Source organism: Bufo gargarizans, chromosome 5 (genome assembly GCF_014858855.1).
Source record: "Bufo gargarizans isolate SCDJY-AF-19 chromosome 5, ASM1485885v1, whole genome shotgun sequence".
In the NCBI taxonomy this organism is placed as follows: Eukaryota; Metazoa; Chordata; class Amphibia; order Anura; family Bufonidae; genus Bufo; species Bufo gargarizans.
In genome coordinates this window covers 90753981-90761174 of record NC_058084.1, presented here as the reverse complement: position 1 = coordinate 90761174, position 7194 = coordinate 90753981, and positions in this window count along the sequence as shown.

Below are 7194 nucleotides of genomic sequence, written 5' to 3'. Positions count from 1 at the left end.
GTCCGTATGTCGGATGAAAATAGCCCTTTCTATCGATGGGAGTGAGAATAATACAGAATGCACATAGAAAGTAGACATATTTTGCAGTCGGAAATATGGCCATGGCCTTGGAATCTAAAATGTGGAAAAATACAAATTAAAAACTTGAATTTAGGAGCCATATGAGGCAATGACAACTCATAGGCATACATAGAGAAAAATCTAAATCTAAAGTCAGGCGCAGATGCAACTTTCTAGGACAGGGATCAGCAACTTTCGGCACTACAGCTCTTCTAACTCCCATAGAAGTGAATTGAAGTATTCTGGGAGTTGTAGCTGCTCTTCTAACTACTATAGAAGTCAATGAAGTATTCTGGGAGTTGTAGTGTCTGAACAGCTGGAGTGCCAGAGGTTGCCGAGCCCTGTTTCTAGGGGTAATTGATTGCTGGCTACAGTTTGTTCAGACCTGAAGTATTAAAAAGGCTTACCGGTATGCGAGTCCGAACAAATTCTGAGTGATCTCAACCACTGTTTTACAAGGTTATTCAACGAGACACCGTGGGAAAGAGATCCCACCACAAACGTATGAAACACAAACACCGTGAGGTCACTTTATTTTTGCAAAGTTTATTTTTAAAATTCCTAGTTTTTAAATTCAACACAATATAATTCATTGTAATAAAATGCAACATAAATAAAATTCTGTTACTGGATCTGGGATTCTTGCTAGAATTTTAGCCAGAGTTTATTTTCTTCAAATTACAGAACCCCATTTGATGCTCCCACATATTTTGACTTACTCTTGAGGACAGTGGAATAACCAATGTTATAAATAATAAAAATAAAAAATTACTACTTCTATCTTAGATACATTCGAACTTGAATAATCTTTAAAATAAGACAAACACATGGTGATTTTTGTTGTTTTTAATTTTTCTTAATACGTTCCGCATGTAAGTTATATATTAAAATGAGTGGTTTTAAACATAAGGAAAGTTAAACAATGGATATTGAATGTGTACAAACAAAGTCCCACGCAAATCTGCAAATGGAGCATTACACATGAATCTGCGCTTAACCAAAAATCAACATCTGACAAGAGGAGAAAACCCCCCCCACAAAAGCACACAATTTCTCCATTTTAGTTTGGGATTTTCCAAGAAATACTTTTGTGACTGGTCAATTATTACTGTTATGAGAGTCAGATGAGTTGGGGGTCCCACAGGTAGTAACACCATTGATTCAGCGAACGAGTGCGTCGCAGTCACAGTGGTTCCAGTAACCTGCACATGGATTGTCACCTTAAAGGGGATGTCCCACAAAAATGATTCTACAGTTTTCAAACGAGCACCTGGATCTGAATACATTTTTTAATTGCGTGTCATTAAAGGGAATCTGTCACATTGAACATCGTGTTTGAGCTGCAGGCAGCATGTTATAGAGCAGGAGGAGCTGAGCAGATTGATGTATAGTGTTGTGGGAAAAGATTCCGTAAAATGTGTAATTTATTAATTTAAAAACCTTCTTAGGCTACTTTCACACCTGCACAGACGGATTCGCACCTATAATGCAAACGCTTAGATCCGTTCAGAACGGATCAGTTTGCATTACCATGAACAAAAAAAAATTATTTTTTTATTGTTCATGATGGTGCAAACGGATCCGTTTTGACTTTACATTGAAAGTCAATGGGGGACGGATCCATTTGAAAATTGAGCCATACTGTGTCAACTTCAAACGGATCCCTCCCCATTGACTTACATTGTAAGTCTGGACGGATCTGTTTGCCTCCGCACGGCCAGGCGGACACCCGAATGCTGCAAGCAGCGTTCAGGTGTCCGCCTGCTGAGTGGAGCGGAGGACAAACGGTGCCAGACTGATGCATTCTGAGCGGATCCGCATCCACTCAGAATGCATTAGGGCTAGACGGATGCGTTCGGGGCCGCTTGTGAGCCCCTTCAAACGGAACTCACAAGCGGACACCCGAACGCTAGTGTGAAAGTAGCCTTATTCTGGGCTTTGAAGTCCAGGATCAGTGATTGACAGCTATCTCTGTATACACAGGTATAGAGGGAAGGCTGTCAGTCACCGATAGGGCCGGCTCCTTTACTTCACAGCCCAGAATGAGCAGAAATTTTAATGAATAAATTACACAAAACAATATATCTGCTCAGCAAATGCTGCTCTATAACATGCTGCCTGCAGCTCAAAGACCATTTCCGACATGATAGATTTCATTGAATAATACATTTTTAAATGGAAACTATCTGTATAGCGCCACCTGCTGTTTGCCCTTTTTTTCATTTCTTTGTCCTGCTCACAGACAGAAGCACACGCTCAGTTCATCCAGCTGCAGCAGAAAGGACACTCCCATGAGAAAGGACATGCCCCCTAAGCTGCCAGCTTGAAATAAATATAGCAGAACAGTTGAAGCCATGAATGCAGAGATCTCTGGATCCATGTGAGGTACAGGGCTGGATCTAGCTTTGTTAGAAAGAGGTTGTCATGTATTAGATTATGAATGACTTTCGTTTTTTTACATTATTCATGGGATAAACCCTTAAAATACTGAAATGCATGAGAATTAAGAAAACATCCGGAGGTTTCCCAACACCCATCTATTTTATAAAGTGAATGTACATAAATAAAAGGGACTTGGCCACCCAAAGGACCAGTGGGCAGCTGGGGCCACCTGAAAGGTTACTGGTACCTACTGGTACATATCTGTCTTCATGAATTTACGCTATAAATTACTAGAGCACATGTTGTTACAACTTTACATTGTGCTGTTCCTCTGTTATTCTTCCTGGAAAAATGATTACATTGACAAGCAGGTGTTACCTTTCCCGTATCCATATACAATAAACACACTGTCCAATCACTGCTGAGTAGGGGCGCACCCTACTGAAAAGGGAAATTGTAACACCTTGTTGACAACTTAAAATGTAATTGTCGTTTCAGTTGAAATGTCTTGGGAGAACTCTAACTGGACGTGGCCAAGGAGAGTCTGTCTTTGACTTGTTACACTTAGTAAAAGACTAGACAGGCAGGGTGATGGACAGTAATAGTTAGGGAAACATGTACATAGTCAGGAGCCGGGGTAGTGACAACAGGCGGGCTGGAACTTCTGTATGTTACACACATGCACCTTCAGTGCTCAGTAACATGCTGAAGACTGAAGACAGACTCTCCTTAGGCTACTTTCACACTAGCAGGAACGTTCTCCGGCAGGCTGTACGTCATGTCGTAGTTTTATTCCGGCTGCCTCTTAGCATGTTTGCCGTGCTTCCGCCGAAACTCCAGCCCCGCCCCCATTATAGTCAATGGGGCCGAAGCAAACCCCTGGCGGCACACGTGCACTAGCGGCAGCATGGATTCCGGCAGGCTGTTCACCCGCCGGAACAAGCTGCCGCTAGTGTGAAAGTAGCCTTTGTAATGCTTTTCTAGAACAAAGAAACATCTTTCTCCAATGAAGTATATTACAAAAATGTTTAACATCCCTGACCCTACGCTATGTTAAAAATAAACGCAAACGACAGCTACACTTTAAAGGAAATATCAGAGGGCAGCGTAAAGTACCGTATTTTTCGCCGTATAAGACGCACTTTTTTCCCCCCAAAAGTGGGGGGAAAATAGCAGTGCGTCTTATACGGCGAATGTAGCTTATTTTGCCCAGTTTTCAATGATACACCCGCCGCGATGCCGCGCGGCGGGTGTATCAGCTGTGAGGGAGGAGGGGCTGGGGGCGGCATCTGCATTAATAATGACAGCGGGGCCCGTGCAGTGACTATTCTACTACACAGGCCCCGCTCACTGTATAATCATATCTCTCTAATAGTTAATTGTTCTATGCATGTAATCGCATAATGAGCGCTAATGAGCGCTGTGTATTACCGTACTTAAAACTAGCAGCGCTCGCCGTTCGGAGCAGAGAGGAGGCAGGAGGCAGGCCGGGAGGACGGGCACTTGCAGCGTGAGTCATACGTCACGCGCCTGCACCGCCCACTTATGAATGAAGCAGGCGGCGCAGGCGCGTGACGTATGACTCACGCTGCAAGTGCCCGTCCTCCCGGCCTGCCTCCTGCCTCCTCTCTGCTCCGAACGGCGAGCGCTGCTAGTTTTAAGTACGGTAATACACAGCGCTCATTAGCGCTCATTATGCGATTACATGCATAGAACAATTAACTATTAGAGAGATATGATTATACAGTAAGCGGGGCCTGTGTAGTAGAATAGTCACTGCACGGGCCCCGCTGTCATTAAAGCAGATGCGACCCCCACCCCCTGTATTGAGGGTCATTCACTACAGGGACACTTATGGAGGGGATCTGTGGATGACAGCATAAGATGCTATATATGTGTCATTCACAGATCCTCATCCTCATAACAGTGCCATCCAGAGAGGATCCCCCATAAGTGTCACCCACAGATCCCCCATAAGTGTCACCCACAGATCCCCCATAAGTGTCACCCACAGATCCCCCATAAGTGTCACCCACAGATCCCCCATAAGTGTCACCCACAGATCCCCCATAAGTGTCACCCACAGATCCCCCATAACAGTGCCACCCACAGATCCCCCATAACAGTGCGTCACCCACAGACCACAATTAGTTCAAAACCCACCAAAAGCACACCTTTTTGGTTCAAAATATTTTTTTTCTTATTTTCCTCCTCAAAAACCTAGGTGCGTCTTATAGGCCGGTGCGTCTTATACGGCGAAAAATACGGTATACAGACACGCTGGTTACAGTGCAGTAGGAACCGAGCACAGTCCTCACTGTCATGAGTTGCCGGCTCCACCCAGCGCTGATTGACAGCTTTCTCCTTATGATTGTGCTTGAGAAAAAAAGTGTTCATCAGTAGCAGTTGGGCAGGGGCGAGTAGGACCAGATGAATATTGAAGACTGTAGAACGTACTCATCATTGACAGGACTCCTGGCCCAACTTGTGATCAGCTCATGAACAGTGATATTATGAGAAATACTGCGTAAGGCTACTTTTACACTAGCGTTGTTTAAATCCGGCGTTCAATTCCGACACCGGAACTGCCCGCCGGATCCGTAAAAACGTGTGAAAACGGATTACATTTGAATCGTGATCAGGATTTTGATCACAATGAAAAAAATGCATTGGAAAAAACGGATCTGCCATTTATGGACTTTAATTTTTTTTTACATTTTTCGGGTTTAACACGCAAAAGCCGGATCCGGCGTTAATGCAAGTCAATGGGAAAAAGACCGGATCCGGCGTTCAGTCAAAGTGTTCAGGATTTTTGGCCGGAGGTAAAAATACAACATGCTACTGTTTTCTGAAAAGCCTGATCAGTCAAAAAGACTGAACTGAAGACATCCTGAACGGATTACTCTCCATTCGGAATGCATGGGGATAAAACCGATCATTCTTTTCCGGATTTGAGCCCCTAGGACGGAACTCAGCGCCGGAAAAGAAAAACGCTAGTGTGAAAGTACCCTAAGAAAGCTGGTAAGTGACAATCGGGGTCATGTCACTACTTTATGCCGCCCTCATCAGCAGAAGCCTAGCGACAAATTCCTTTGAGGGCTCATGCACACAGCCATATCTGCATTTTTTGTGGAAGCATCAATTTCAATAGGGCCGCACACCCATGGGCTGTCCACATCTGTAAGTCCTTTCCACGGTCTGGCAAAAAAAATTAAATATGTCCTATTCTTTTCTGTTTTGCAGACATTTCTGCAGGAGGAGGAAAAAAAATAAGGCAGGAGGCTCTCGGCCGGTATCTGTATTTTGTGGACTGCAAAAATGGAAACAGTGGTGTGCAGGATCCCTTAATCATATTATGAGTGCTATTTCAGGGGAGGGGGAATGCAAGCGTTTAGTAGAACAGACATTTCAGGAAAAATGACAGGTCCTCTGTAAAATCTCTGGTCACCAAGTTAGGAATAAGCCAGCCGGGTGTCCTCGCACACTGAAGGCACATGTTGACATTTGGGTCCTATAAGGCAGTAGAAGAAACAATAGTTCAGTAGATCACACGCCGAGCTGGCAGCACTGTAAACAGAAGGACCCGCGCCGACTCTGCAGGCTGCTTTTTCCAAGGTCACGCTGCTGCGTCCGTCGCTCAAACAATGCTAGACAGCCAAGTAGGCTGACTCCGAGAATATGCCCACAGTGTAAAGGGTGCTACAAAGAGCTTTCCATCCCAACGGCAGCGCTGTGACATTGTGCCTGCCTGCTGTATAAATTCCAGGATAAAAAGGAAGGCCCTGATCACACTTATAGGGCACGGTGTTCGGATTGCAGTGATATTATTTCTTTGGTTATGTACAGCTAATGGTCCCTAAATGTAAGCTTTACAATATGTTCTGTCGGCCGGAAAAAGCACCAGTTTATGGAATAAAACGTACAATAAAATTCACTGCTCTTTCCTGTAGGCAGAGTCCTAAAAACAAGATAGCGAGACTCAGGACTTTAAAGCAGTCTGCATGAGGATGGCTGTAGACACCGGGTTGCGATCAGGTTAGCCAATTGACTGGTGAAATGTACACAAAGATGATTGTTCCCGAGCCTGACTGCCGGCAAAAAGCTGGATTCGGCAGCATGGATTTTTTTCTGTTTCAGGTTAAGGGCTCATGCACACGACATCTGTGTTGCCTCTGTTTTTTTGGCAGATCCTTTGTAACAATGTCTGTTCCTTTTCTTCAAAACGGACAAGAATTGGACATGAACGGAACGGGAAAAAAAGCGGTCGTGTGCATGAGCCTTAAACCTAGATATTATTGAGCTTGCTGGCCAAGGAATACAAAGTGTTCTGGTGAACGTTGTGCAGGACATCACAGGCTAATACTTAGGGCTCATATTATGGCACTGAGCAAAGTTGGAGTCAAAAGGAGCCATAACGCAACACCCATACACTTCACTGCTGTAACGCCATATGTCTCTGTTTTCATATGGAGTAATTCTGTCCGATGCCTTATGGTAGGCTCCTTTTTACACCATATTATACAAGCATTGCTTCTAGTGGATAATATCTGCATAACGTGGCTGCTCGGACATTTCCATAATTCCAGCCACCCTGAGCCGACCCTTTTGTGGTTATTTCTATCTCCGCCATGAAAGGCTGCAATGGGGCAACCCCTTTAAGTGATTTTCTCCTTCTCCCACGCAAAAAAAGAAGTGGACCCCTTTTTCCTGATGTGGGTATACCACATTTATTCTGCATGGAGGATACAGAAA